The 21,786-nt window shown below is 44.3% G+C and overlaps 1 pseudogene; it reads right to left on the bottom strand.

Annotated features, from left to right (window-relative positions):
* LOC148500722 (NACHT, LRR and PYD domains-containing protein 12-like) overlaps nt 1-8,593 on the bottom strand; it is a 125,989-nt pseudogene extending 117,396 nt beyond the window's left edge.
* Nucleotides 8,594-21,786: the final 13,193 nt, after the last annotated feature.

Genomic DNA, 21,786 nt, shown 5'->3' with positions numbered 1-21,786 from the left:
CTCGGATCGGACTCGGATCGGGGGGGCTCGGGGGGGTTCGGATTTCAGAAATCCGAACCCGCTCACCCCTAATATATATATATTTATATATATATAAATATATATATAAAATCTCCAAATGTAGAGAGCACACCCTCTGACGAAGTCCTTGGCTGACAAAACTAGTTGGGCGTGGCTTAGTGTCTGAACCTGGACCTGGTGTTGTCACGAGCTGAGTCCCAAGCTGTTTGTTGCATGGAGAGCCGGACAGGATTGCCACTTTGTATAGCGTGGATATCCATCACCCTGGGTGTGATCCGGAGGCAACGGAGGGTTGAGTGTGAGCCGGCCACTGTTTAATTTAATGTATGTGAGTTTATTGCACTTAGTAAAAGTGATTGCTATTTTTTACCCACGTGGATGCGTCTTGTCTCCTTCTTTTCGTTTCATGACTATTTGGGCGTAGTGAGGCTAATAAGAGGACCTCAGCACGTACATCGCCATTACTAGAGACTTTTTGATACTCGACTTTATTTGTAATTATTTATGCTCTTAAGTGGATATGTTGTGCACTTGTGCATTTTATATATATATATATATATATATATATATATATATATATATATATATATAAAATCACAGGGGCTCTGCACTCACCATAATAACTAACAATAATAATAAACAGTGGGGTTTTGGTTCATGAATTGGATTTAAGCTTGCAGCCCCCGTTTATTATTATTGTTAGTTATTATAGTGAGTGCAGAGCCCCTGTGATTTCTATTTAAACAATGTGGTCACATACCATGTTGCACCACAAATCTAGGAATGGTGAGTGCCGTGGATTAGTGCTTTTTGTTTATTTTATTCATTTTTTTAATCATTTTGTGACCACTTTTTCTCATGCACCCTTTTAACCTGTTTAATCTAACTTGTGTCAGCTGTTCTCCTAGGTGCTTTGCAACAGGTATGCTTGGTGACTGCCTCACCTTAAAAGCAAAGTTGCTGTGGGCTTTAAACCTTGATAGCATACCCTGAGTTTAACACTAATGTGATAGCTATGCCCATGTTATAATTCTGAGCAATAAAGTAGGGACTTGCAGTAAACTGGGGTCCCATGACGGGGGCTGCAAGCTTAAATGCATTGATCAATTCATGAACCAAAACCCCACTGTTTAATATTATTGTTAGTTATTATGGTGAGTGCAGAGCCCCTGTGATTTCTATTTAAACAATGTGGTCACATACCATGTTGCACCCCAAATCTAGGAATGGTGAGTGCCGTGGATTAGTGCTTTATATTAGGGGTGTGCACCGGCCACTTTTCGTGTTTTGTGTTTGGATCTGGATCTTTCTTCGTGTTTTGGATCTGGATTGGTTTTGCCAAAACCACCCTTCCGTGTTTTGGGTTCTGGGTTTTGTGTTTTGGATCTGGATTTTTTCTTAAAAAAATAAAAAAAAACACTAAAATCACATAAAATGGGCCTTTTTTTGTTCCTACGCTATTAATAACCCCAATAACATTAATTTCCATTCATTTCCACTCTATTCTGAACACCTCACACCTCACAATATTGTTTTTAGGCCAAAAGGTTGCACCGAGGTAGCTGGATGACTATGCTAAGCGACACAAGTGGGCGGCACAAACACGTGGCCCATCTAGGAGTGGCACTGCAGTGGCAGACAGGAAGCCAATCAGCGTTATGGTGCCCATTTGCATGTAGCACGAACCTGGGAGATCCGTGCTACATGCATCTGTGTGATTGGCACAGAGCAATGACAGGTCCGTGAGACCCGTCTGTGCTGCTGTGGTAAAAAAAAAAAAAAAAAAACCTGTGTAAAAAAAGAAAAAAATGGCATGCACCCCCCCAAAAAAGAGCAACCAGCCCGGGCATTAGTAACCCAGTGCTGGGTGTGCTTAAATACAGGGGACAAACGACGTAGGGGTCCCCTGTACTTAAGCACAACCAGCACCGGGCTAGTCAGAACCAGCGCTGGTTGCCAAAATACGGGGGACAAACGACGTAGGGGTCCCCCGTATTCTGCGCAACCAGCTCTGGGCTCTGATCCGGTCCTGGTTCTGGAAATACAGGGGAAAAAAATTAGTAGGGTTCCCCTGTATGTTCCAGAACCAGCACTGGACTTTTTCTAGCGGGGGGCTGATGCCACAGCCAGGGGAGCCCTTTCACCGGGCCCCCCAGCCGCAGCATCTGCCCTGACCACTAGTCAGCCCAGGCCGGGGATCCCTGGAGAGCTGGGGACCCCCCCAATAAAGGGGTCACCCTCTCCAGGGCACCCCAGGCCCAGGCTGATAGCCCGGGGCTATCCCCGCCACCCCTGGTGGCGGTGGGTGGTGGGTTGATTGTGTGGTGTGGTGTAAATAAAGAATATCAAACATTGTCTTTACAAGTAGAACTGCAAGTCCCAGCTAGCCTGTCCCGCATGCTGGTACTTGGAGAACCACAAGTACCAGCATGCAGGGCATTAAGGGCCCACTAGTACCTGTAGTTCACCTGTAAAAAAAATGTTTAAAAAAACACAGGACACACACACCGTGACAGTATACGTTTATTAAACATACATACACACACACACACATGTACACATACTCACCTATGTAACATCGTCCACTTGTCCGGTAAAGTATCCATAGGGGACTTGTGAAAAAAAACATACTCACCATCTCCTATGCGAGGTTCTGTCCTCTTCGTTCCAAAGTAGGCATCCCCGGACTTGGCAAAAAAACAAAACGAAAACGCGATCCACGAACTTAGTACCGTTCTATAGAACGGTACTTCCCGAATGAGAGCTTAGCGGCGGGGTATCACCATGGAAACCCCGCTGCTAAGCGTTCATTGGCTGAGAGAGGCCATCTCCCGTCTCTCAGCCAATGAACGGCTCCCTCCATTGTAGTCAATGGTGGGAACCGCAGGGTAAACTTTAATAACCTTGCGGCTCCCACCAGTCAGTGCGAATGCCTGCTAATTTGAGTGACAGGATGAGGCGTATGTGGGTGGTAACAGGGGAAGGTGCTTGAAAACGGGGAGTGGAGATCCGATCGCAGGCGTGCTTAAAGGTCAAAATGGGCGTTTTATGGGTGTTCATATTTAAAACAGCAGCGTCACTGACCACGTCACTGGGTTATTTTATAGTCAGAACTGCTCGCAAAATTGTGGTAGCAAAAACCAACCACAAGAATAGCGAGCAGCTCATACCCTGTTCGATGTACTCGATTAATCTAATAAATAGCGGACATGACGTAGGATGCGAGCGGACAGGGGGCGTAGTTTCCCAAAAAAGACCGCAAGTTTTGTTCGCTCGTTCAGACCTAGAGGCGTGAACAGACCGCAAACAGCGAACGGTTCATTTGAATAGCCACCCCTATTTTATGGATGAGCGAGCGCAAATAGCGACCGGCTCTGAATCAGGCCCTTTATTCATTCACATAGCATCATCCAAAAACATGTCAATGTTTTGGGCCATGCTGAGTCCTTTGTCCAGAGAAAGTACCACTATCTTCCCATATAGGCCTATATATACCAGATGTCTCATCCCTGGGCACGCCCCCAAATGCATATCAGGAAGTATATTTAATCAATCCAAACTCACATAAGTATATCTTTAAATATATCATCTTCCCACACAGTTACTCTCTCTACATAAACAGTCCCTGGTAAAGACAGACCCCAAATCGCCCTTAGACCACTGTATATCTATCAAATTACCAGCGTGAGTTCCACCATCATAGATCCTGGTACCTCAGTAAGTGTTAAACCAATGGTGTCCTCAAAGATCCACTGGTAAAGGGAGCAACATACCCATCAGTCATATGCAGCAAGATCCAGACCACCGCACCGCCGGGTATACAAAGCTCCCATTCCATCATATCAATAAGCCAAACGGTCCACCAGCCGATAATCCTCATATGTAGCCAAAGTCAGAGTTGCACTCACATAAAATATATATCAATGCTGCTGGGGTGCATAGTCTCAGGCTTCACAATAGAGAAGTCCAAAGTTAGCCATAGTATATCCAATTGTAGAGAGATCCATAAGTCCCTCACTGACCCCCCTGGGTAGCCAATAATTTCTGCAAGATGGTCTCTGCTACAGTCATTAGCTCGTTGCATAGACCATTTCTTGTAACCTATTGTAAAATCAAACAATACCTACCTGAAAGATTCCAGACATTTCCTCAGTTAATTAAAGTTGTTGGGGCCATTGGCCTCTGAATGCCTGACTTACACCCTTGATGTCTGCTCTTTCTACACAGTGATTCCCCATGAGGGTGGGATTTAGATGGCTAAGGAAGCACTTCTAACCAGCCCATATGATGGACCACCAAATGAATTTATGGTGCCACTTTTGCATTTAGTGTTGGAGCTGAACTATTTTATGTACCTGGGTGACTGTTACATACAAATAGTGGGCATCACCATGATTTCTAACCTGGTGCCATATTACATCAATTTGTACATGCACCAGTATGAGCAGAGACATATTTTTTAGCTATTTTTCTTTAAGAGGTACATTTATGACATTTTTGTTATATGGAGGGGAGATGCATTTTTTGATATGATGGATTGTTTGAATCATTTTGGTACACCCATCCGTTTCACAGCTGCTATAGATGAAAATCTGATGCACTTTTTGGATATGACTGTATAACGTCAAGGCTCTACCCTGGGATAAACACTATTAAGAAAAGAGACTGACAGAAATACCCTGCTGTGGGCCTCAAGCCACCATCCTGACCAATTAAAATCTAGCCTACCAGTCTCACAATTCATGTGGGACTTGAGGAATAACTCAGACCCAGAGCTAGTGGAATGCCATAATAGTTTTATGGAACATGCCTATAGTAATAGGGATGTAGAGAGATGCCTCACCAGTGAAAGGAATTGTGATGGGCAAGCAAACCAGAGTAAAAAATGCTTATACTGATACTGTGATTTATAAATCTGCACTGTGACACCAATTTAAGGTCCACACAAAAGGTCATAACAAAAACCTGATCTCCTCTGATACAGCATTTAAGCGACTTAAAAAGAACCCTCTGCTTCTGACTGTCAGTAGAGGCAGCAACTTGAAAAACCTTCTGCTGAGATCTGATATGTGCACAGAGCCCTTAGAAAAGAGGAATTGGCTATCCCAGAGTAATGGTTGCTTTAAATGCGCCGGCTGCATGACCTGCAGATCCCTGATTACTGGAATTATTTTCTGTCTCCCACATAGCGATCATAAAATATATCTAAAGCCTAGGCTCCCTTGTCAACTTGACCATGTAATCTACTTTCTTACTTGCCATTGTGGGCTGATGTATGTAGGTAAGACAATCCGAACATTTAAAGAATGGATGTCCCAACACTATTCATCCATTCACTTTGCACGGGCTCCAGACAAACCTCTGGCTTTGCATTTTTTGAAAGAATGTAATCAGATTTCTACTTTACGCTACATGCTAATTAACTGGATTCCTCCTATGGCTAGAGGGGGTGACCGGGATCTGCTATTTCTGAAAAAAAGAGGATAGATGAATCCATCAGTTAGACAATGTGGCCCCTAAGGGCTTGTATGAGATGAACCCTCTGAATATGTTCATTTAATGATCGGTATCTCCTATAACATCCCCTTTTTTCCTTTTTTTGGTCCTTTTTTTTTTTTGAAGATAAGGTTTGAGTTTTGTGTTATTATTATTTCATTACTTATTTTTTTATAATAATTTTCTTATATTCAGTTTAGCTGGACTTTTTGCTTCAAGCTTTCTAATGTGAGACCACTTCACTTCCTTACAGATAAATTCAGCTGTATTGCAAGTTCCATCCTGGTTGTATGAAGGCATTGTTTCATATACATGATAACTATTCTTCACAAGACCGCCACCATTAACTGCCTGTAAGGTTCTGCTTTCCACTACAAAAGTGCATGACTTGGGCACATTCACATCACTCTGAACATATATTGACATCAGAGTCTCATCTTTGGAAGTCATCCACCTCTCTGTAGACTTCTGTACATGCTGTACCTTTTCTTCATGGGTTATGCGATTGTCGAAGCCGGATAATTGGCTGAGACAGGATCTGTTTAAAATTAGATCGGGGCGACGCCATCTTGCGAATGGCAATGAGATCCCATTTTGTGGCTGGCCGCCCAGCGCCATTTTGAGTGAAACTCGCCACTATAACTACATACAGCGATGCTATTTTGCGTCGTGCGATTCCCACGCAATAGAAAGAAATTAACAGTCCTCATCACATAAATACAGAAAGTCGCTAAAACATATAAACTAATTATCCCTGCAAGACACGCACCATAGCATACTCCACAAAGCACATAGTCACACAACGCTAACTAGCGTCTTTTCCCCATTCCCTAATACTTACACACTGCACACTTACATGAAAGGTTCCCTAGTATTAAAGTATGATATTCAAGGTTTATTCAGTGATTATTAATGTTGTGTAATAAAGATTATTTGACATCTAAGGCTTAGTACATGATAAGCAGACCGTGTCTGGTGTTGTACTGATCTATTGTGTCTCCACAGATTCCCGGTACCATCGGTGAGAATATCGGAACATGCGTCTGCGAACTATGGACTATAGGGAGTTAAAACATTAAAATGTACTCTGTAATGTTAGCAGCTTAGATTTGCATGCAGCGGGAAAAAGGAGACAAAAGGCTGTCGGAGGCTGACCTGTGTCCATTTGAACTGACCTGTTAACTGTCCTGTAACAGAAGCATCGTGACGGAGAACCAATCTGTCCTATTGTATTGCCTATTCCTGTAAGAGTATATATGTGCGCTCTCTGACCACAGTCGAGAGTCTTCTTGCTGATGCTGTTGATGGAGGTTTCTATTGCTGATGCCGGTATCTGGGCCAGAGCGCGTGCGTATGTAATAACTGTACCTTGGGTCTGTATGATTTATTTGCGCTAATTGTCTTTAGATCACAGCGTGTAACCATCTGTTTTTATGTTGAATAATAACTTTTTGTGCTTTGGAAACACATTCAAAGTCTAAAGGCATTTATTTACTGTGCTACTCATTACGCTAAATTGCGACAATTCTAGAAGGTATAGGCAGGATTTAGAAGGTATAGGAAGGAATTCTAGAAGGTATAGGCAGGATCGTACAGAGGTTTTTACTAGGTATCGATACGATCACCCTCTGTATTCATCAGTTTTTTTTATCATCAACTTCAGACACGGTTTTGCAATCTGGGCCTGTGTCCCTTTGGGAGAACTTCACACCCTCAGGTATCACTAAGCTGAAAGACACTACATGGTACTTCACCCACTTTTGCAAGATGGTCTTTTAGAAAATTTCCCAACTTTGATACTTCTCTCACTTTTTGGACACTGACATTTAATGAGGACATCTTCCTTGTCAAACTGCTGCTGACAAACATCATTCTCCTGGAACATCTTACTTTGTTCAAGCATCTCATTGCTCGTCCGCTGCTCATCACACAAGACACACTGCACCAGTAGCATATCACTCTGCGTGCCAGCCTTTTCAGGATTAAGCTGTAGCAATCATCACCTGTGTTTATGCACTTCTATCACACTAGGCTTAGAGGAGACATTGGATGCTATTTTTGGTCCAGAAATCAGTCTTAGGGGCAGATTCAATTGGGTGCAAGAATAGTAGAAATCCCGCACCTGCTAGAATTTGCCTGCAGGTGCGGGTTTTTTACTATTCAATTAGGTTGGTGTTTTTTTTACTCCAGAACAAGTGTTATTTTTCCTAAAATCGTTAATTTCAGGAAAAATCAGTGGGACTTGCTCTAGCACCCTGGCGGTACCCCCCCTTATGACTAATTAAGCAATTGGGAGTTTCCAATTAGCTTAATTAGTCCTTAATTAATTACTTACCTTCTGCATCACTGTCTTCTGCATCCAGCTTCGGGAGCTGGGTCTTTTGTAGCAGGGTGAGTATGTCAGTGTGTATGGTGTTTGTAAGTGTGTATGAGTGAGCGTGTGTGTGATCCCCAGTTCAGTGTGCCCCCCCCCCAGTGTCTGTGTGGCCCCCGGAATGGGCGCTGGGGGAACTACAACTCACAGCAGCCCTTTCCCCTCCCACCAGCTCCTGGAGCCTCCCAGGAGCCCACGGGACTCCCAGCAGCCCCCTCTCCAGTAAGAAGATAGAGGGGAGGCCACTTGGAGCCATTGAAACCCCAGGGCAGGTAAGTAAAAAAAAAATTGAATTTTTTTTTTTACACGGCGCAGGGTTTTCAGAGCTGAAAACCCTGTGACCACTATTTTTTTTATTGGATACTGCGGGTATCAGGAGCGTGCATACCTGCTGTATTTCAAAATTGAGCGCGAGGGGAGCAAGGTTTTTTCCTCGCTAAACCTCGTGCCCAATTGAATCTGCCCCTAATCGTGCCAATCAACTTCTCCTGCTTTTCTCACAACCATGAGGAACTTTTTCTGAGCCGCAGACAGCTGCTCTTCCAGCTGGGTAATTTTCCTCATGGTGCTTGCCAATTTGTTCTCAGACTGTAAAAGTTTGCTTTTTATATCTTCAAATTCAGTGAGTCTTAACTTTTGTGCAGCTATTATAGACTGTGCCACATTTAATTTATACTGCAGCTTTAGTTCTTTGGCATTCATTTCTATTTGGAGATTATGCAACTGGTGCTTCACAGTCAACAGACCTCTCTTTAGATTTTCATTCTGTTCTTGCAATTTCACAGCTCTGCCATGGCCAAGGTTAGGCTCTATATCCAAAGCTTCACTGTGCTCTCAGTAGCTATGCAGCCTTTCCCCCAGAAATACATTTATTTCCATCAGACCCTCTGAAACTGCTCTAGCTATAGCCATATTGGATTGGAGAGTTTATACTTGTACCTTACAGCTGGCTTCAAGACAAACAATCTCTATGGCTTTTTTCTCATGGTCTTTCTCTCACTCCTCTTATATAAGGAAGTTCCTGGGTGCACTCCCGTGCCAGACTATAGGCTCCCGAATCATACTCCAGTGTTCCTAGTGATCCTTACTGCTTGTTGCTGACCTTGGCTTTGCTTGTGACCTGATTCCTTCTTTTCCCTGGTACTACGCTTGATATTCAACTTTGGCTATTCTCCATGACCTTTTAACATCTAATCCCTGGTATCATCTTGTCCATTTGATTCTGACCCGGCTTGTTGACTACTTTATACACCTTCATTGTACTCTGCTCCAATCCAAAGTGCACCAGCACCAATATTGGGGAACCAATTGTGAGGGCCATGACCCCCGTGCGGGGGTCCCTGATAAATACTACCAGTATGTTAGACTCCATGGCTCAGTACTGTATCCTGCCAATCTTGAACTATGGGCCAGCATCCATTATATATCCAAGAGTTGTGACACACAGTGAGGTTTCCTAGACATTTCATGCATGAGCAGTAGCAAAAAGTCACTTATCTGCAAAAACATTGGCCATGCATCCAACTAGGAATCACTCCCAACTATGAATCACACCCTCACTTGGGGCTCTATTTACTACAATCCGCATTTGTAATGCAGATTGTAGTGTGATAGTACCGACTGAATTCGCATTGCAAATTCAGGCAATATCACAGGAATTTACTACAAATCCCTTGCAGGGACAAAGCTTGCGAGAAAGCTCTGTCCCTGCGATTCCCATCCGCACACTAGTCACTGTATTTTCGCAAAAAAATACCGTTACTAGTGGCCGGCGCATTCGCCGACCGGCCGCCGCCGCTACCCCCTATGCGCTAAGCCCCCCCATGATTGCACACCCTCCCGCTACCCCCCCTCTCCCTTAATTACACTTACCTGCATGATACGGGCTCCGGTGATGTCTTCCATGTCCTCCGGTCAGGTGATATCCCATACTGCACTGGGACCCGATCGCCTGATGACTGGGCCGCAGTGCAGCATGGGAGACCAGCTGACTGGAGGGAGGACATCACAGGAGCCCCAACCACCGGTCCCTGGAGTCAGGTAAGTTAATTTTTTTTTACACTATCAGCGTTTGGTCTCTTTAGACCACACAGCTGACCACTGGGGCCGACTCCGGTCTCTGCTCTCCCCGTTAGAGCAGGGCAGGAGTCTAGTAACCGGGGATGACCCTGGATAACACTACCTCCAGGTGGCGTTATTGTCACAGGGTTTTCTCTGGTATAATTTTACAATTTATTTTTAGTAACTTTGGTCGGATCACATTTCCCATTACAATTATGGGAAATGCGATCTGCTTACTAAAAACAAGTGATACTTAGGGGTTGGAGAATAATTTTATGAATTCTACTCCAATTGCCCTGTAGCACCTTTAGGTGAAACTAAAATAATGTGAAAACACCCTTTTCCACTTTATTTTAGTAAAAATAATTGTAATAAATAGAGCCCTTGGTATGAGAACTGCATGTTGTACAACAGACTCTACACATTCAGCAGATGAGAGTTTGTCACAAGCTGAAAAAATATAAGCTGCCTTATGTCCCTGTACTTTGTTCTCCCTTTTCTTCCGCATGTGCTCTACAACATTACTGATGAAGGATACACTGTCACTATAACCAATCCTCCCAATATAGCATTGTACAATGCATAGCACACCTAATGTATGGGCTCGCCTCGAGAGAATGCTTTTCAAATTTCAGCTGTTTGGGGTTGGACTCTGGCCCTGATGCAGAGCGCTCGCTCTGAATCAGGGCTGTCCTTCCTAATTTTAGAGCGGCCTCCTGGCTGCTCGCATAGCTGTGGGTGACCACCCACAGCTATAGCGAGCGGCCAAAAAGATGGTCCCGATGGTCAAGACCATCGCGACCATTGGGCTTGCGACAAGACCCTTGTGGTAGGGTCTCGTTGCCGCAAGCCTTGGAGTGCTTTTGGCTCTATCAGAGCCGAGAGCACTCCCACTGACATCACTTGTGATCTCAGTGGGCCGGCCCCAGACGTCTGGGCAGCCACGCCCCCGGCACGCCCACCAAAGGGGGCGTGCTGTCACTCACCATCGACAGCACGCCCCCTTTGTAGCGAAACCTGGAGCGACGGAGCTGGCTCCCTCGTGCGCATGCGCACTGAGCTAACATCGACCCGCTTGCGAGCGCTCAGCACTGGCAAGCAGGTCTGAATTAGGCCCTCTGCCTCCATTCTGTAACCAGATGTTAATTCTGCATATATAATATCAGCCTTGTTTTGCCTTTTAAATAATTGCCCCTTTAAAATATTGGGCAGTCTCACCAAAAGCTCACCAATGCCTCCATTACTCCCCATCACTCAGACAATTACATTTACACCCGAGTATTTTTCCCAAAAATTCAGATACACTGAGGCTAGATTTTAAAGTATTCAAAAAGAATATTTTACAAACCTTCAAGTGTCACATTTGCCGATATTTTCTGTGATTTACCTGTAAAGATAATAGCAGAAAGGGAAAACACTCATTACATAAGTAATATATACTCCGGTGTAAGTAGGTAATAATGATATTAGAAGTCACTGAGGAGATCATGGGCCTGATAAGAGCAGAAAGGGAATACACTCATTACATAAGTAATATATACCCCGGTGTAAGTATGTAATAATGATATTAGGTGTCACAGAGGAGACCATGGGCCTGATAAGAGCAGAAAGGGAAAACACTCATTACATAAGTAATATATACCCTGGTGTAAGTATGTAATAATGATATTAGGTGTCACAGAGGAGACCATGGGGCCTGATAAGAGCAGAAAGGGAAAACACTCATTACATAAGTAATATATACCCTGGTGTAAGTATGTAATAATGATATTAGGTGTCACAGAGGAGACCATGGGCCTGATAAGAGCAGAAAGGGAAAACACTCATTACATAAGTAATATATACCCCGGTGTAAGTATGCAATAATGATATTAGGAGTCACTGAGGAGATCATGGGGCCTGATAAGAGCAGAAAGGGAATACACTCATTACATAAGTAATATATACCCCGGTGTAAGTATGTAATAATGATATTAGGTGTCACAGAGGAGACCATGGGCCTGATAAGAGCAGAAAGGGAAAACACTCATTACATAAGTAATATATACCCCGGTGTAAGTATGCAATAATGATATTAGGAGTCACTGAGGAGATCATGGGGCCTGATAAGAGCAGAAAGGGAATACACTCATTACATAAGTAATATATACCCTGGTGTAAGAAGAAAGGAGATGGGCGCCTGCTGGTAACACAATCTCAGCGGGCACACACACTGAGTGACTGACAGTGACCTTTATATAATCCAAAACCCGTGAGAATGAGACAGCAAATTACATTTTGCCTCATTTTGAAATCAGAGTCATGCGGGAAAACCGAAGTCAGCCTTGGATCCGACTCAGAATTGCAATGAGCGGGTCTCTGAGTACCGGACCCACTCATCTCTAATTACATGTCACTGACTTGTAGGATGAGTCTACCTAAAGATAACTTTAAAAAAATTAAATCAGAACTCACCGATAATTAGCAATGCCATAAAAACACATACAGATATTGTACATATTTTATAATCAAAAATTATTTTGCACTGTAAATCAGCACTTATCCAGTCGCGCTCATCTAGAGTGGTTATATGTGATTTATGCAGCAGATAATAATGTGATTTCTGTATTAGGTGATATAAAACCACTTGTGTACATGATATTATCAATATGAGTTTATCCTTTTTGACCATTTTAGCATCTCTAGCTCAAAGTGCATCTGTGACTTTATGCTAATGTTGGTATTATCCTTCCTCTGCTGTACAACCGTGCGTCTGACTGTTCAAGGGCTGGGACACCCATTGTGAGTGGCTGTAGTCACAACATCCACTTTGTACATCTTTATTGGATACTATTGGTTTCACCATCAAATTCTGCACCAGCCCCATGCACATTAATAATGTGCATTATTAAGTGTCTGAGGGCCTCATTCATGTCTGGAAGGTATTGCACAGCAGCAAGGAAGAGACTGTACAATACCACCCAGCATATATTTAAATACTGCATGGGGAGTCTACCTACCCTCCAACATGACCCCTTCTACCCGGTACAAAACACTCTTCTCCTGGACTTCCCACCTAATTAATGATTGCAGACACCTGTGGTGAGGTAGTTAATAGACGAGACAGGTGTTTAAGCACAGGTGGCTGCAATCATCAATTAAGAGAGAAGTCCAGGAGCAAAGCATTTTGTATCAGGTGGAAGGGGTCATGTTGTGGGGTCTGTATCTGTAGGATGCAGATGCCGCCTGACTGTAACAGCGATCTAAGGGCCTGATTTTGCAAGGATTGCAACTGCAAAGCTGCACGCAGGCTATAGATATATGATGTATGCACGCTATATAGCCTGCGTGCATACATCATATATCTATAGCCTGCGTGCATACATCATATATCTATAGCCTGTGTGCATACATCATATATCTATAGCCTGCGTGCATACATCATATATCTATAGCCTGTGTGCATACATCATATATCTATAGCATGCGTGCATACATCATATATCTAGATATATGATGTATGCACGCAGGCTATAGATATATGATGTATGCATGCAGGCAGCTTTGCAATTGCGATCCTTGCAAATATGGTAATGCAGCAGGATGCATTTTACCTCCTGTGCATTACATATCCGAGCTGCGTTGTCCAACACAGCATCGCATATTCTGCAAGAACATCAGCTGGCTGCCTGACCCATGGGGTCATATAGCCAGCCTTTGCAGCTGCGAGTAAGAGGCCAGGAAATCTCTGTCAGCTGACAGAAATCCAAGCCTCTTCCCACCCCCCCAATGGCAGCTATCGCTGCCCCCTCCCCGCCCCCAAATGTCAGTGATTGACAGTCTGCTGCTAGTTTGCGAGCGGACTCACAACGGTTCTGGCACCTGCCCATATTCCCGAACATCGGGAAACTGTGATCAGCAGTGCACTGCTGAATCATGCCCCGAGTGCAATGTCTATAGATACTGCCTCGAATCACCATCGTGACCAGCAGCAGCTGAGTAAGTTTTAGCTTACGCTGTCAGCCATGCTAGGCCAGGAAATCTGCATGCACCGACATAGACCTTGGCTCTCGGATAACGGGGATATGCCGCTGTTTCTGGTAGTGCTGGCCTGGCATGCCCCCACCCTGCCCCTCAAATGCTGCAGCATGTCAATCAGGCTACAGCTTGGTGGTTCAATGAGCGAGGACCCATTCTGCACATGGGCAGCGTAGTTTCCAGATAATCATACATCTGCCTGAGGCCCCGCAACAGCATCCGGTCATGAATCAGGCCTTGATACACAACCACTTTGGTGACGCACACGTAATATTCCCATAATAATCAAATATGTGTATGAATAGCCAATTCCAACTAACCGCCCAGGAACACTACACTACATTCAAAATACAATGCATTTCATACAGTACTGTGACTTTGTGTGAGTACACCACAAAATGCATGCGCTGTGCAAGTGTTTAGTGCTACCCACTCATGCGCAGTAACAAAACAATCACTAAAATATGTGAACATTGGCATTGTGTGTGACTAATAATTAAGCTCAATACCAGCAATGCCCCAATTGAATACACCAGTAGTGCCGCCACTACTACGTATATCATTAATAACACCAGAACCGCCAACAATTTATGCCAGCTATAGCCATTTTGTCTATGAGATTTGACCCATTAAATATTTCAGCATTGTCTAAGTGGAAATGTACAGTTATATTCTTGTATGTGATGTTTCCACCTACAGTCAGTATAAGATGAATTGCACTATAATTATCATGTGTGTGATGTCTCCTCCTGCAGTCAGTATAAGAGGAAGTGCACAGTGATTGTCCTATGTGTGATATTTCCTCCTGCAGTCAGTATAAGAGGAAGTGCACAGTGATTGTCCTGTGTGTGATATTTCCTCCTGCAGTCAGTATAAGAGTAAGTGCACAGTGACTGTGTGTGATGTTTCCTCCTGCAGTCAGTATAAGAGGAAGTGCACAGTGATTGTCCTGTGTGTTATATTTCCTCCTGCAGTCAGTATAAGAGGAAATGCACAGTGATTGTAATGTGTGTGATATTTCCTCCTGCAGTCAGTATAAGAGGAAGTACACAGTGATTGTCCTGTGTGTGATGTTTCCTCCTGCAGTCAGTATAAGAGGAAGTGCATAGTGATTGTCCTGTGTGTGATGTTTCCAACTACAGTCATTATATGAGAAAGAGCACAGTGATTGTCCTGTGTGTGATATTTCCTCCTGCAGTCAGTATAAGATGAAGTACACAGTGATTGTCCTGTGTGTGATGTTTCCTCCTGCAGTCAGTATAAGAGGAAGAGCACAGTGATTGTCCTGTGTGTGATATTTTCTCCTGCAGTCAGTATAAGAGGAAGTGCACAGTGATTGTCCTGTGTGTGATGTTTCCTCCTGCAGTCAGTATAAGAGGAAGTGCACAGTGATTGTCCTGTGTGTGATGTGTCATCATGCAGTCAGTATAAGAGGAAGTACACAGTGATTGTCCTGTGTGTGATGTTTCCTCCTGCAGTCAGTATAAGAGGAAGAGCACAGTGATTGTCCTGTGTGTGATATTTCCTCCTGCAGTCAGTATAAGAGGAAGTGCATAGTGATTGTCCTGTGTGTGATGTTTCCTCCTGCAGTCAGTATAAGAGGAAGTGCACAGTGATTGTCCTGTGTGTGATGTGTCATCATGCAGTCAGCATAAGAGGAAGAGCACAGTGACTGTCCTGTGTGTGATGTTACCTCCTGCAGTCAGTATAAGATGAAGTGCACAGTGATTGTCCTGTGTGTGATGTTTCCACCTGCAGTCAGTATAAGATGAATTGCACTATAATTATCATGTGTGTGATGTTTCCTCCTGTAATCAGTATAAGAGGAAGTACACAGTGATTGTCCTGTGTGTGATGTTTCCTCCTGCAGTCAGTATAAGAGGAAGTGCACAGTGATTGTCCTGTGTGTGATGTTTCCTCCTGTAGTCAGTATAAGAGGAAGTACACAGTGATTGTCCTGTGTGTGATGTTTCCTCCTGCAGTCAGTATAAGAGGAAGTGCATAGTGACTATCCTGTGTGTGATGTTTCCTCCTGCAGTCAGTATAAGAGGAAATGCACAGTGATTGTCCTGTGTGTGATGTTTCCTCCTGCAGTCTGTATAAGAGGAAGTGCACAGTGATTGTCCTGTGTGTGATGTCTCCTCCTGCAGTCAGTATAAGAGGAAGTGCACAGTGACTATACTGTGTGTGATGTTTCCTCCTGCTGTCAGTATAAGAGGAAGTGCACAGTGACTATACTGTGTGTGATGTTTCCTCATGCAGTCAGTATAAGAGGAAGAGCACAGTGATTGTCCTGTGTGTGATGTTTCCTCCTGCAGTCAGTATAAGAGGAAGTGCACAGTGATTGTCCTGTGTTTGATGTTTCCTCCTACTATCAGTATAAGAGGAAATGCACAATGACTGTCCTATATTTGATGTTTCCCCCAGCAGTTAGTATAAGAGGAAGTGCATAGATACTGTTATATGTGTAATGTTGATTTTTGCAGTCAAAAGATTGATGTGGCCAGGGGCGGATTGGGCTGCCGGGATGCCGGGCAGTTTCCCGCTGGGCCGGTCCCTTATTATGTGTCTTTTGGGGCTGGCGGTGGCCCTTCCCTCACCCACCCCTCTGCTGACCCAGCTGCAAGCTGCCGCGATCGGAGCTCAGCTCCGATCATGCAGCATTACAGCTTCCGCGAATGCCAGCAGCCGCGCATCCCTTACTCACCCCTCTCTGCTTTGCCGGCCCAGCTGCCACGATCGGAGCTCAGCTCCGATCGGGCAGCATTCTCTCTGAACCTAAAGAAAAATGGCAGACGGGGGAGCTGCCGCGCATGCCCAGCCGCCGCAGCTCCTCCATAAGCCTTTGCGGAGCCTGTCAGTCACTACTGACAGCTCCGCCTCCAGGCTGTATGCGGACCACCTCGGCGCCTCCAGGATGATTTTGTACACGCCGGCCCTGCACTGCACGCATACACGCACAGAACAGCAGCAGCACACAGGCACAGGTACCAACAGCCTACAAATACTGACTGTCACAGTGTGTGACAGTCAGTAAGTAAACTATAGTATTTGTATCTAATATATATCTGCCTGTCAGTGTATGTGTATATATATATATATATACATATATATATATATATATATACATACACACTAGGTATGTGTATATATATATATATATATATATATATATGTGTATATATATGCACACACACACACATACACATACACACACACACACACACCCCCCTCTAACAGAATATGCTGGCACTCAATTAAATATAAATGTCATCCAGCCTGGGTACCTCCAAAAAAATCCAAACAGTCAACTCCAATGTAGTGGCACTCTCAGGGCTTGTGATCCATTATATTGGTGCTGTATTGACACCTAACAGAAAACCGATACCTCCGTATGGTTATATATATATATATATATATTAGGGGTGTGCACCGGCCACTTTTCGTGTTTTGTGTTTTGGTTTTGGATCTGGATCTTTCTTCGTGTTTTGGATCTGGATTGGTTTTGCCAAAACCACCCTTCCGTGTTTTGGGTTCTGGGTTTTGTGTTTTGGATCTGTATTTTTTTGAAAAAAAGCATAAAAACAGCTAAAATCACAGAATTTGTAGGTTTTTCTGCTCCTATGCTATTATTAACCTCAATAACCTTAATTTCCACTCATTTCCAGTCTATTCTGAATACCTCACACCTCACAATAGTGTTTTTATGTCCAAAAGGTTGCACCGAGGTAGCTGGATGACTATGCTAAGCGACACGAGTGGGCGGCACAAACATGTGACCCATCTAGGCGTGAAACTGCAGTGGCAGACAGGATGGCATTGAAAAACTAGGCCCCAAACTGTACATAATGCAAAGAAAAAAAAGAGGTGCAAGATGGAATTGTCCTTGGGCCCTCCCACCCACCCTTATGTTGTATAAACAGGACATGCACACTTTAACAAACCAATCATTTCAGCGCCAGGGTCTGCCACACAACTGTGGCTGAAATGATTGGTTCGTTTGGGCCCCCACAAAACAAGCTGGCAATTAATCTGTCCCTGCACAAACTGGCTCTACGGAGGCAAGATGTCATCCTCATCTTCCTCATCCACCGATTCCTCACACTCTTCAGTGTGTACATCCTCATCCTCACAGAGTATTAATTCGTCCCTGCTGGAACCACAGGTCCCTCTGTACGTTCTGGAGGCTGGTCTTCCTGGAAGAGTTGATAATTCATTTTATGAACATCATCTTATCCACATTTTGTGGAAGCAACCTCCTACGCCTTTCGCTGACAAGGTTCCCGGCTGCACTAAACACTCTTTCGGAGTACACACTGGAGGGGGGGCAACTCAGGTAAAATAGAGCCAGTTTGTACAGGGACCTCCAAATTTCTTCTTTTTCCTGCCAGTACAGGTACGGACTGTCTGACATGCCTACTTGGATGCTGTCACCGATGTAATCCTTTAACAGGCAGACGCACGCTTGTCGCTGCTGCTTTGAGGATTCAAGTGCGGCTACAGCCCACACAATTCACAAAGACAGAAAAAAAAAAAGAATATTTTTATTGTTTGTGGAGCACACTTTGAGGGTTACACCACCCTTTAACAGACAGACGCACGCTTGTCGCTGCTGCTCTGAGGATGCAAGTGCGGCTACAGCCCACACAATTCACAAAGACAGAAAAAAGAAGAAGAATATTTTTATTGTTTGTGTAGCACACTTTGAGGGTGTCACCACCCTTTAACAGACAGACGCACGCTTGTCGCTGCTGCTTTAAGGATGCAGGTGCGGCTACAGCCCACACATTTCACAAAGACCGAAAAAAAAAGAACAATATTTTAATTGTTTGTGTAGCACACTTTGAGGGTGTCACCACCCTTTAACAGACAGACGCACGCTTGTCGCTGCTGCTTTAAGGATGCAGGTGCGGCTACAGCCCACACAATTCACAAAGACAGAAAAAAGAAGAATATTTTTATTGTTTGTGTAGCACACTTTGAGGGTGTCACCACCCTTTAACAGACAGACGCACGCTTGTTGCTGCTGCTTTGAGGATGCAAGTGCGGCTACATCGCACACAAGTCACAAACACATTAAAAAAATAGTTTTTTATTTTTTGGAGCACTTTGAGAGTTACACCACCCATTAACAGACAGACGCACGCTTGTCGCTGCTGCTTTAAGGATGCAGGTGCGGCTACAGCCCACACATTTCACAAAGACCGAAAAAAAAAGAACAATATTTTAATTGTTTGTGTAGCACACTTTGAGGGTGTCACCACCCTTTAACAGACAGACGCACGCTTGTCGCTGCTGCTTTAAGGATGCAGGTGCGGCTACAGCCCACACAATTCACAAAGACAAAAAAAAGAAGAATATTTTTATTGTTTGTGTAGCACACTTTGAGGGTGTCACCACCCTTTAACAGACAGACGCACGCTTGTCGCTGCTGCTTTGAGGATGCAAGTGTGGCTACATCGCACACAAGTCACAAACACATTAAAAAAATTTTTTTCATTTTTTGGAGCACTTTGAGAGTTACAACACCCTTTAACAGACAGACGCACGCTTGTCGCTGCTGCTTTGAGGATGCAAGTGCGGCTACAGCCCACACAATTCACAAAGACAGAAAAAAAAAGAACAATATTTTAATTGTTTGTGTAGCACACTTTGAGGGTGTCACCACCCTTTAACAGACAGAAGCACGCTTGTCGCTGCTGCTTTGAGGATGCAAGTGTGGCTACATCGCACACAAGTCACAAACACATTAAAAAAAAATTTTTTAGTTTTTGGAGCACTTTGAGAGTTACAACACCCTTTAACAGACAGACGCACGCTTGTCGCTGCTGCTTTGAGGATGCAAGTGCGGCTTCAGCCCACACAATTCACAAAGACAGAAAAAAAAGAACAATATTTTAATTGTTTGTGTAGCACACTTTGAGGGTGTCACCACCCTTTAACAGACAGACGCACGCTTGTCGCTGCTGCTTTGAGGATGCAAGTGTGGCTACATCGCACACAAGTCACAAACACATTAAAAAAAAATTTTTGATTTTTTTTGGAGCACTTTGAGAGTTACAACACCCTTTAACAGACAGACGCACGCTTGTCGCTGCTGCTTTGAGGATGCAAGTGCGGCTTCAGCCCACACAATTCACAAAGACATGCAGGTGGAATCTAGACGGGATTTGGAACCGAGGACACACTACCTCCATCAATTGTCTAAATCCCACTGCACTAATGTCGGATACCGGACGCACGTCTAACACCAACATAGCAGTCAAGGCCTCAGTTATACGTTTTGCTTCAGGATGACTGCTGTCGTACTTCATCCTCATCGCTAGGGACTGTTGGAGGGTCAATTGTTTAGTAAAAGTAGTGATGTTCCTACTTCCTCTCTGGGATGATGAACAACTCTCAGCAGCAGCAACAGCACTAGGAGGAAGTGGTTCTTGATCTTTCCCTATTTTATTTTTATCGGAGAAAGTTTGGTCCTCCATTTATGTTATATTGATATATAATATACGTGCGGCTAAAGCGCACACAAACACAGAAAATATTTTTTTATTTTTGCTGGAGAGTAGTGCACTTTGTGGGTTACACCACCCTTTAAGAAATGAGCCAGCCGTCTCTTCACTTATGGGACACAGGCGCACGCTTGGCGCTGCTCCTTTGTTGATGCACGTGCAGCCACAGTGCACACAAGTCACAAACACAGAAAATATATATTTTTTTGGTTTGGAGTGTACTTTCGGGGGTTACAGCACCCTTTAACGGTCAAGCCAGCCGGCCCTTTACTTATGACACAGGCGCACGCTTGGCACTACTTTGTTGATGCACGTGCGGCTACTGCGCACACAATTCACAAACACAGAAAATAATTTTTTTTTGGTTTGGACTGGAGTGTACTTTCGGGGGTTACAGCACCCTTTAACGGTCAAGCCAGCCGGCCCTTTACTTATGACACAGGCGCACGCTTGGCACTACTTTGTTGATGCACGTGCGGCTACTGCGCACACAATTCACAAACACAGAAAATAATTTTTTTTTGGTTTGGACTGGAGTGTACTTTCGGGGGTTACAGCACCCTTTAACGGTCAAGCCAGCCGGCCCTTTACTTATGACACAGGCGCACGCTTGGCACTACTTTGTTGATGCACGTGCGGCTACTGCGCACACAATTCACAAACACAGAAAATAATTTTTTTTTTGGTTTGGACTGGAGTGTACTTTGGGGGTTACAGCACCCTTTAACGGTCAAGCCAGCCGGCCCTTTACTTATGACACAGGCGCACGCTTGGCACTACTTTGTTGATGCACGTGCGGCTACTGCGCACACAATTCACAAACACAGAAAATAATTTTTTTTTGGTTTGGACTGGAGTGTACTTTCGGGGGTTACAGCACCCTTTAACGGTCAAGCCAGCCGGCCCTTTACTTATGACACAGGCGCACGCTTGGCACTACTTTGTTGATGCACGTGCAGCTACTGCGCACACAATTCACAAACACAGAAAATAATATTTTTTTTGGTTTGGACTGGAGTGTACTTTCGGGGGTTACAGCACCCTTAACGGTCAAGCCAGCCGGCCCTTTACTTATGACACAGGCGCACGCTTGGCACTACTTTGTTGATGCACGTGCGGCTACTGCGCACACAATTCACAAACACAGAAAATAATTTTTTTTTGGTTTGGACTGGAGTGTACTTTCGGGGGTTACAGCACCCTTTAACGGTCAAGCCAGCCGGCCCTTTACTTATGACACAGGCTCACGCTTGGCACTACTTTGTTGATGCACGTGCGGCTACTGCGCACACAATTCACAAACACAGA

Source organism: Taudactylus pleione, unplaced genomic scaffold (genome assembly GCF_031769625.1).
Source record: "Taudactylus pleione unplaced genomic scaffold, aTauple2 ptg000547l, whole genome shotgun sequence".
Taxonomy (NCBI): domain Eukaryota; kingdom Metazoa; phylum Chordata; class Amphibia; order Anura; family Myobatrachidae; genus Taudactylus; species Taudactylus pleione.
The sequence above is the reverse complement of the archived record's forward strand: the minus strand, read 5'-3'. Positions and strand labels throughout refer to the sequence as shown.